An 11,747-nucleotide genomic window follows, 5' to 3' on the forward strand; every position below is an offset into this window, starting at 1 on the left:
ATTGCTTGTGTTGCAATCGAAACGTCGTATTCTATTATTTAATTTAATTTATTATTTTATCTTTAGACGTGACTTAACCGAAAGAAACAAATAATTACAATGCGAATAGTTTAAGCATGAGTTGTCATTCCATTTTGCACTTTAAGCAAAAGCAAACACATCACATGACATATTTCAGGCTATTTGGGGACAAAATGAGGGTATAGTCTATCGTCTCAGAAGTAATCGAGACTGCCTAAAAAACCACGGATATTGTAAATGCAACATACGTACATAGTATCCATGCATCTTGCCTGCTATTTCTTGAAGTCTGCATGACATTTTTCAGATGTCCCTGAAGTTCCAGATGTTTATTGGTTATCGTCTACTGGACGAATGAGGTGCACAAAGCCCCATCAAATGCAAATACCGCACGTGTGATTGTCTGGGTTGGGCTGCGTGTTGACCGTCATGTCTCTCAAGCATGCTCCAGGTGCTAAAGTGGCCATTTACAGGCGTTCAATACGAAATACAAAAGTTACTTCTACTGTGACTCCTTAAGATGTCAGCAGCACATTCTTCAACGCGCGGCCTAAATGAAGACAATGCACTTGGATTATGAGGGGATGTGAACAATTGAACGTTTAAATAAACGAAAATAGCTTTCTCGCGATAAATACAATAGGAGCATAAAATACAATGCGGGTTGGTGAAGTGGGGTCGAATCCCATTCAATGATCGACTCGTCAATGATGCTAGGCGTGACCAGATATTTAACTCACATCACCAGATTAGCCTTGACATCTCTTCACCATGGATACTGTTAGTCACTCTCTTCCCTTCATTGGCCTGGAATGTCACTTCATTATCAGCGGTCCAGCCCTACGGTGGATGACGTCTGACTGCCCAGGCTGCCGGGGTTTCTGGGTCAAAGCGGGAAGTCTTTGTCTGCGGAATCCGAGCTCCCATGGAGAGTCTCTCACGATTCTGACCTCGGCCTCGTGATGTTCACGACCTACGCATCTCCTATTGGCCGCCTCATTAAGAGCTTTGGCATCAAACACCATCGCTACGCAGAGGTCATCAGACTCCTCGCCTCAGTTGATTACACTGAAGAATAAAAGTAACAATATAGAAATAGTCACTACGACCCCTTAATACAGTGGCTCTTAACCTGGGGTGCACGAACGTTCTGGGGATACGAGATGCCCTTTCTGGGGGTGCGAGACATGGGCATACTTTTTTTGAAGGTAATTCTACGAAAGACAAATTAAGCACGGGCACGTAAACTACTTTTTTGATCAAACCCTATGTATTTATTAATATTATACGTAGTTTTAACGATTTAAAACCAAAGGGGTGTAAGGCTGCATTAAAGGTTAAGAACCACTGAGGTAGAGAGATAGAGATCTTCAGATGAGAGGGGAGGGGTTGAGGGTCGGGGTGGCCATATAGAATTTGCGTGATGCATGGGAGGCTTCAGCTGGTTTAGAGACAGAAAAGATACCGGCAGAACCAGATTAGCAGGACCCCCGTAGCACGCCGATTCGTTGTTGCACTCTTTGTACCGGAGAACATTTAACAACAACAAAAATAAATGAAATCAACAAATCTACAAAGTCTCCACAAGTGAGAATACACAGCAGAGCTGGACGAGAAAATGTACCCGCCCCCATCATTCGCTCGACCAATGAGAGCCTGAACCAATCAGACGCCACCCCCAACCCCCGCACGATTCGATTATCACGCTTCGCGGAAACGATTTATAAAAAAAAAATCGATTATTTATACGTTTTCTCCCCAATGTGATCACGGTGCGTGTACCCAGGTGAGTAGTCACGAGCCCAGGGCAGAGTCTCGGGCTCCAGCTAAAAGAATCCTCGCCACAGAAATGTCGACTGAGGGCCTCGCTAGGACCCGGGACTGGGAGCGCAGCAGCGCTCAGCGCCTCCAGCCGCGTCTCCCACCGCTGCCGCCTTGTAGGAGCAGACCAGGAGAATGCACTCGTGGGTACAGTACATAATACTTATTGGATGTTATTAAACTAAATTAGTTTTTTATTTGTGAATATTTACCATCTCTATGATGTTAGTGTTTGCGATGCCATTTCATACTCTAATATACCATTAGTTTGTAACTCTAAAGCTGAATCTAGACAACCATCTACAGTCACCAATGACTGCACAAAAAAACCCATCACAATGAATTTCGGTACTTAACTTGACTAAATTATTTCTGTCCGAAGCAGAGCGGGTGGGAAAACTGCTGCCATCGACTGTGCCCGTGGACCAGAGGTCTCCACTTTGAAGGTTTCTCAAAGGTGACTCTGTGATGTCCACTTCCGTGGTCCGTTATCTAACACAGCGCACCGCAATGCTATACGAAGAGATCAAGACTCGATTCACTCATTTCATGACGTGAGAATGATAGCACAAATGGGTTAATGTGTGTGGGGGAAATGGATAGCTATGGTGACATCGCCAAGCGGCGCGGTGACGTCGCGCCAAGCGGCGCGGTGACGTCGCCAAGCGGCGCGGCGACGTCGCTGCCACTTCACGGCGAGCGTCGATTGCCGTTTGTGTTGCTGCATGTGCTTGCGTGTTCAATAACTGTGCGTGCGTGTTAATGTGAAACAACAACGCAGGTGAAATAAGCAGTGGGTGGGGCTGTGATTGAGTGGCACGGGGATCTCCAGTCTCGGTCAAGGTGAGAGTGAGAGACGGTGACATCGCCAGCAGTGGGTAATGGAGGCAGGTAGAGTTGGTGATAGATTCACATTGCAAAGAAAAGGCTCAAGCTTTAGGATGGGTCATGGGAGTCTACAGACAAATTCCATCTCGGATGCCACACTGACACTCAAGCAACTCATCGCATTGAGCTAATAACACAGAGATGGAATTACAGGACATCATGAGATATCTACAACTATACTAACTCTCAACGATAGCATCCGCTCAATAACAACAGAAACAGCAGATGTTCAAGAGTACTGGCGCTCGTTCAAACAATGCATCACAGAAACAACAGAAGTCATGCTGGGACATCAGCCACCGAAAAAGAAACAACGATGGATGACACATTGTATTCTCGATCTAATGAGCCAACGAAGAATGTACAAAAACAACAACTTGGAGAAGTACAAACAAATGCAACAGAAGATCAGAGAAGCAATCCGACAGGCAAAAGAAAAGTGGATGGAAGAACAATGCGCCGAGATTGAAGAACTAATTAAAAAACATGACAATTTTACTCTGCACAAGAAGCTCAAAGAAGCTGGTAACATCTACAGACCAGCCCCAACAGCTACCTTGTATGCGGACAACAACCAACCAATCCTAAATAAACAAGAAAAAATGGACACCTGGACAAACTATATACACAAGCTCTATGGCGCCATTAGAACACCTGCAGAAAAAGACCAACAGATATCGAAAGACGCTCTACACATTTTAACATCAGAAGTAGAACATGCAATCAAAACAGCTAAGTCAGGCAAAGCGTGCGGGCCCGACACAATCCATGTAGAATTGCTCAAACTATTAGACAGTAACAACATACGACAACTGACTAATTGGTACAATCAAATATACAATGGCAATAAAATTCCATCCGACTGGCTACAATCCATCTTTGTGGCCATACCAAAGAAAGCAACAAGCCGGAAATGCGAGGACTACAGACTGATAAGCTTGATGAGCCACGTGCTGAAAGTCTTCCTGAAGGTGATCCAACAGCGCATACGCTCCACATGCGAAAATGCATTGAAGAACACACAGTTTGGCTTCTGCAAAGGACTAGGCACAAGAGAAGCAATCTTCTGTCTACAGATACTACTACAGCGATGCTACGAACATCAGAAAGAAGTGTACATCTGCTTCATAGATTACGAGAAAGCCTTTGACTCAGTCGACCACGACCGACTAGCAGCTCTATTAAAACAACTGGGACTAGATAAAAACGACATCAACTTCATCATTGCTCTTTATTGGAAGCAAACAGCCCAACTCCGATATGACAACGAATTGACAGACCCAACACCAATACAAAAAGGTGTACGACAAGGCTGCCCACTTTCACCCAGTCTTTTCAACATCTACTCGGAGCAGATTTTTGATCGAACACTAGCAGATAAAAACATTGGTATTAAAGTCAATGGACAATACATCAACAACATCAGGTATGCCGACGACACTGCACTGCTGGCCGATTCGGAACAAGACCTACAACAAATCTTGGACGAGGTTGCCACAGAGAGTCAAATATGGGGCTTACGAATTAATAAAAAGAAAACAAAGGTTATGAAGGTCAGCCGAACTACAAGCGAAATAACAATCAAGCTTGGTAGCGAAAAATTGGAACAAGTACACCGATTTAAATACCTTGGTGTAATCATTGACGATCAGTTGAACCATGAAGTCGAAATCAAGAGCAGAATTGAACAAGCAAGGCAAGCATTTATTAAATGGAAAACACTCCTTGCAGACCGCAACTTGAGTACATCACTGAAACTGCGCACACTGAAATGCTACATCTGGTTAATTTTGCTGTACGGAGTTGAGACGTGGACACTGACAATAACAGCAACAAAAAGGCTCGAAGCTTTCGAGATGTGGCTGTATCGAAGAATGCTGAAAATCCCATGGACAGCCAAAACCACCAATACACAAGTTCTGCAAGATATGGGCACTGACAGGCAACTGCTGAAGAGCATCATTAGCAGGAAGTGTTACTACCTAGGCCACATTGCCCGAAACGACCACAAATACCAGCTATTAAAGCAAATCCTGGAAGGAAAAATCGAAGGGAAAAAACGACCAGGACGGCCAAAAACGACATGGCTCAGTAACATCAAAACATGGCTACAATTAACAACAGCAGCACAAACTCTACACGCCGTGCTAGACCGGGACCAATATCACCGTGAAGTCGCACACGCCGTTAGGCAGCACTAAAGAAGAAGATACTAACTACTTTGTATTTTACCAGGTAAAACCAACTCAGCTATGTAGCTCTTTTTCAGAAACGACCTGGCACAAATGATAGCACAATGAAGTGGCTTATCACGTGGAAATGTATTGCAGCGAAGTACTCTAAACACGTGAAGTTGATTATAAATGTGAAGGGAAAAACCGGAGGATCCGAAGAAAAATCCACGCAACCATGCCGAGAGAGATGCAAACTCCAAATACACAGCAAGCGTCAACTAAAACCCAGGTCCTGCTTGACACCAGGCAAGGGAGATAACATCTCCCCACTGTGGCACACAATCCGTTGCTCTGTCTCTTTCCATAGACATCGACTTGTGCACTGAGCTGTGAAAGGATGAGTCTATCTCTTGATACTCTTCTCACGAATAAGCTTTCACAGCTTAGCCTCTTTAAATGATGTTAATATCAACAATAACAACTTATTTCTTTAAGTTTTCTTGTTCATTTCATGTGTTTTTTTGAAAGAGTAGATTCCTTTGATACATTCTGTTCGTTAAAGTTAAATGCCAACAGGTGTGTAGAGTAGCCGTGTGCATTGTGTTTGTGCACATAGGATGCAAGTTCACATTCCAGGCAGTGTCTCAATGTCAATAACGACAATGAAAACATGTCAAGTATTTTACTTCCTTCTTCACCGTCACTATAAGACAGAGGTCCTGGTCCAGCGTCTCTCTGAGCCACACAGCGAGCGATCCCAGCGAAGCCAACCACCCTTGCCTCCAGCCTGCTCATTCCACTCCAATAACTCCTTTCTCCCAGCATGCGCTGCTGCTCCACTGCAGTGTCCGTCAATGGGTCTCTACAAGTCTACGCATTCCTCTGAGTGGATCTTGGAGACTCTTTCTGTTCTATGGGTCTGTGCACGTGTGGGTGTCTACATCAGTCTAGGTTAGTGGCTACTCTCGTAGCCTCTATACCCACAATATCTGGAACTATTCAGGCAACTTCACCTGTCCTCTAATTATGTTGTTATAACCCTCCTCATCAACTCTTCCTCGGTAACCCTGTCTTGATTTATATCTGATCGTCAATAGGTGGGTACGTGAATCTATATATATAAAATCGTGAATCTGTCTGTCTGTGTGTCTGTGTGTCGCCGGACCATACGCACTTTCATTGGACGGCGGTTGCCCTTGGCAACGGGTAGCGACGCCTTCGCCAAGGGGTGGACGCCATTTTTTATTCTTGTTAAAAATAGGCGCACGCATTAACACGCGACTCTGACGTAAATTCATCACAGTTTCACGTCCTCTTCACTCCCCTCCCACCCCAATGTGTTCAATTACTATTATAGGCTCCGTAGATAATAAAATAATAGCGATTAAACACTATTATTGTAGCGCGGGGCGGGGGGGGGGACGCCACCCGTACCCTGCCTCTGCCAGGTGGGCAATTTAGGCGAGGCCGGAGGCTCTGCACGCTACTAGGCCTCGACACCCACCACGCGACTCTGAGGTAAATTCATCAAAGTTTCACGTACTTCTCACTCCCCCCCCCCCCCACCACAATGTGTGCAATTAATATTACTTTTAAACCCAACGCGCCAAGAATCTATTCTTTAAATGGTGACTGTACAAATAGTCATTAAGCTGGGTGAGCGTACTGACAGTCTATAATGTAGACTGTAGCCTGCTTATTAAATTGCCTGAGTGTACTGGCAGTCTATTATGTAGACTGTAGCCTGCTTATTAAGCTCGGTGAGCGTACTGCCACTCTATCATGTAGACTCTAGCCTGCTTATGAAGCTGAGTGGGTGTACTGGCAGTCTATAATGTAGACTATAGCCTGGTTATTATAATCGATTCTTTAAATGTTCTTTGTACAAATAGTCATTAAACTGGTTGAGCGTACTGCCCGTCTATCATGTAGACTGTAGCCTGCTTATTCAGCTGGCTGGGTGTACTGCCAGTCTATCATGTACACTGTAGCCTGGTTATGAAGTAAAGTTAGTCAATTTGTAACACGTACGCCGATTCCCACTCACGGCCACCACCGGTGACGATAATTTCAACCCGACCTGGGCCTCCCCTAGGTCGACTCAGCCTCACACGAGTAACTGGTGTCGTGTGTGAACATCGTCACTGGGGAGACAAAGGCGGCCGGGCGTGGTGAATCCAAGTACCCGGGCTAAGCCGGGTAGTAAAGCTAGTAGGTATTCAAAGTTTAACCTGCCGAGAACTGGAGAGACCAGAATGAGTCTCATCTGCAAGCTTAAACTGGTGCAGGAGTCTGCCAGTAGCAGGCGATGATTGCAGCTGCTGTGTGCAATCACAATTTAGATAAAATCTCCCCGTGGTGGTGAGATGTTAACTCCCTTGCCTGGTACGCACGAGGTTCGATCGCGACTCTCACGCCTGTATATTTGGTGTTTTGTCATGTGGATTTCTTTCTGGATTCCTCCGGTTTGTCGCTCCATATTTAGAATCAACAAATGCTCAGAGTAATTGGCTGCTGTAAATTTCCACATTATAAGCCTTCGTTGTGCTATCATACGTGATAGCCACGTTGCTTCATAAAAATAGCTATTTTTCTCCGTGACTCTTACCTGATAAAATAGAAATAGAAAATTATTTGCGGTGTCACGCACAAGGATGGTGAATGTCGACTGCAGTAGACAGAGCAGTGACGGTGACAGCACCCGCAGTCGTGGAGCCTCTGAAACGAAGTGCCAAGCACTGCCGCAAGACCAACTCACTGCCCCAACACGTGGGTCAATCGATCTTTATCCTACTTGGAAATATCGCCCTCACTGAAATAGGCATCAGTGCATGTTACAGCAGGACGGAGACGATATAGAACAACAACAACAACAAATAGCCTACGTGTTAAACTAACAACAAGAATGAAAAGAAAATCCCGTCACGACCTCAGCGGCAAACTCGGAATGGCAAAAATATAGTGCAACCATACGCAATTAATATATGACGTGAAAAATATATAAGTCGTAAATCAAATGAATAATAAATAGTTAAACCGTTGAAAACCAATAAAATTGGGATGCCAGTGGTGGACGAGTTCTCGTTGTTTGAACTATATTTGCTCGCATCAAGTATTTCTGTGATCCTTAACGGATGTAATTTGATTTGCCAAAAGCTGAGCCGACTTGTTTTTGGCCCCGATGTAAGTTAACCACCCTTTTCAAAGCATTGAGTGTGGTAAAAAATATTCCAATATTTCACCTGGGAAATATCCCTGATTAGCAGCAGAGGGTGCCCAGGATGCCGATTGACGCATGGCAAAAGAAAAGAATGAGCATCATGGAGATTGAAAAAATGCCTTCAAAATACAACCCATCAACCTGATTGCAAAAAAACACCCCCATACAGAAATACAAGTCTCGCCAGTTCTGGCACTCGTACAAGGCATGCACAACGCATCCCACTCGCTGTCAACCGAGCACAAGATTCATCCGGTTCAGTCAGTAAGCCACCAGAGCTTTGCACTTTTAAATAATCGAAATTGACAAATACATTTCTGTAGATCTGCTTCTTGTTGTGTTTAGTTTTTTTTTATACACCTCCGATTAGCATGGTTGGCTACGTACCACGTGAAATAAGTTCAACACATACATATATATACACGTCTCATATTTACATTTATTGTGGCAGCTCTTTAAATGTTGAGATTTTTTACCGAATTCGACAAAATTGCCCTTCTTGTTATTTTGGTTGCTCAGGTCTCTCGTGGCGGGCAGAGATGGGGGATTGTCACTAGGTGGGAACGTGAATAGGTATTCAAAGTTTAACCTGCCGAGAACTGAAGAAACTAGAATGAGTCTCATCTGCAAACTTAAACTGGTGCAGGAGTCTGGCAGTAACAGGCGATGATTGCAGCTGCTGTGTGCAATCACAATTGAGATAACATCTCGCCGTGGTGGTGAGATGTTACCTCCCTTGCCTTATATTCACGAGGTCGTGGGTTCGATCCCGACTGTGACGCCTGTATATTTGGTGTTTGCATGTTCTCTCTCTCCCTTTGATCTTGTGGATTTCTCTCTGGATTCCTCCGGTTTTTCGCTCTATATTTAGAATCAACACATGCTCAGAGTATTTGGCTGCTGTACATTTCCATATTATAATAAGCCACTTCGTTGAGCTACCGTATGTGATAGCCAGGTTGCTTCTGAAACACAGACACAAAGTTCAATGAGCCTTATCTTGTAAAATAAAATAAAAATAGTTGGTGTATTTAAATGATACCTCATGATGCCCTGTAATTCAATTTTCGGGTACTTCCTCCAATGCACCAACTTGCTTAAATTTCATCGTGGCATCCGAGATGGAATTTATCTGTCGACATGACCGATTAAATTGAAAATAGTAAAAATTTGCGGTGTCATTTTTGGAATTTGGAAAAATGACACACACGAGGATGGTGAATGTCGACTGTGTAGTAGACAGAGCAGTGACTAACCCGCAGACGTGGAGCCTCTGAAACGAAGTGGCAAGCACTGCCGCAAGACCACCTCGCTGCCCCAAAACGTGTGTCAATCGATCTTTATCCTACTTGGCAATATCGCCCTCACTGAAGTAGGCATCAGTGCACGTTACAGCAGGATGGAGACTAGCGAGGGCATATAACAACAAGAATGAAAAGAAAATCCCATCACGACCTCAGCAGCTAAATCGAAATGGGCAATGTAAAGTGCAACCATACGCAATTAATATTTAGCGTGAAAAATATATACTTCGTAAATCAAATGAATAATAATAAATATAATGATGAATAATAAATAGTTAAACCGTTGAAAAACAATAAAATTGGGATGCCAGTGGTGGACGAATTCTCGTTGTTTGACTGCTCCTTAACGGATGTAATTTGATTTGCCACAAGCTGAGCCGACTTGTTTTTGGCCCCTATGTATGACCACCGTTTTCAAAGCAGTGAGTGTGGTAAAAATATTCAAATATTTCACCTGGGAAATGTCCCTCATTAGCAGCAGAGGGTGCCCAGGGTGCCGATTGACGCATGGAAAAAAAAGAATGAGCATCATAGAGATTGAAAAAAAATGCCTTCAAAATACAACCCATCAACCTGATTGCAAAAAACACCCCTATACAGAAATACAAGGTCTCGCCAGTTCTGGCACTCGTACAAGCCATGCACAACGCATCCCATTCGCTGTCACCTGAGTGCAAGACTCATCCGGTTCAGTTAGTAAGCCACCAGAGCTTTGCACTTTTGAATCATCTATATTGAAAAAATAATTTTTGTAGAACTGCTTCTTGTGTATTCTTAGGGGTTTTCGGTAAAGTCACGTAGGTAAAAACATTAAAAAGTAAAATAAAATAAAAATCACGACGTTTCGGAGGCAAAACGTCGTGATTTTTATTTTATTTTTTAATGTTTTTACCTACGTGACTTTACCGAAAAAACCTAAGAATATGAATCATTGCAGTCACGAAAGCTTCAAATCTAGAATTGCTTCTTGTGTGTTTAGTTTGGATTTTTATACACCTACGATTAGCATGTTTGGCTTCGTACCACGTGAAAGAAGTTCAACACTTACATATATATACACGTCTCATATTTACGTTCATTGTGGCAGCTCTTGAAATGTAATTTTTTGTTTACCGAATTCGACAAAATGGCTCTTCTTGTTATTTTATTGCCTGGGTCTCTTGTGGTGGGCAGAGAGTTGGGGAGGGCCAAGCCACCAACGACAAAACTTGGCCACATCTGCCGGCCGGGTAGTAGCTTAGTGGGCTCTCGTCAGGGAATAAACTTCTGATTCTTCTGATTCTGAAGTGTGTATGAGATGAGGTAAGTGGGAGGGTATATGAGTGAGTGGGTGTTTTAGTGAGTGCATAGGAGAGTGAATGTGTGTGAGTGGGTGTGGTTAGCGCGCTGCGCTCTGGACCTGAAAACACCCGGGTTCGATTTTCGCTCACGGCCAACACCAGTGGCGATTATCTGAACTGGTGCTGGGCCTCCCCTAGGTCAACTCAGCCTCAAATGCTTACCTGGTGTGGGGAGTAAAAATATCGCCACTAGAGAGACAAAGGCGGCCGGGCGAGGAGCTGGCCACCCACCCCCTTGTGTGCAGTGCCGGCCTTCATAGGAGCTCACTAACAGCACTTGCCCCAACAGTCTGTTAAAGTTATACAGGAAATCTTTGTCTTTGTGTACTTGTGAAATGCTTTGATGTCTGCCATTTAAACCCCCCCTGAAAAATAACGTTTTAGCTCAATGGGCTCGACTCCTTGATGATCAGCCATCAGGCTATGTTTAGTTGCCAAGATGCCTGTGCATCGCACCACGCTGTGCCTCAACACGCTAGAGGGGCATCGTGGTGTGATGAGCAAAGCCCGGACCAATTGGGGAGGGGAGGGGGATGTAGAAAGACGGATAGAGGACACGTGCAGAGTAGCCGTACATGCGAATATAAAACAACGCATGTGAAATAAGTGGTGGTGTGGCTGTGAATGGTCGGAATGGGAATCTGCAGTCTCTGGAAAGGTGAGAGTGAGAGACGGTGATATCGCCAGCAGTGGGTGATAGAGGCAGGTAGAGTTGGTGATAGTCACACTGCTGGCAAAAGGCTCAAGATTCCAGAATGGGTCACGGGAGTCTACAGACAAATTCCGTCTCGGATGCCACAAAGACATTCAAGCAGTTTGTCACGTTGGGGTAATTACCCAGAGATTGAATTACAGGACATCATGAGATATCTACAACTATACAAACAGATTTTTTTTTATTTTACCAGGTAAGGCTCACTGTGCTATGTGGCTCTTTGTCAGAAGCGACCTGCCTATTACATAGGAGAGCGCAATGAAG

Source organism: Lampetra planeri, chromosome 45, assembly GCF_965212315.1.
Source record: "Lampetra planeri chromosome 45, kcLamPlan1.2.h2, whole genome shotgun sequence".
Classification (NCBI taxonomy): domain Eukaryota; kingdom Metazoa; phylum Chordata; class Hyperoartia; order Petromyzontiformes; family Petromyzontidae; genus Lampetra; species Lampetra planeri.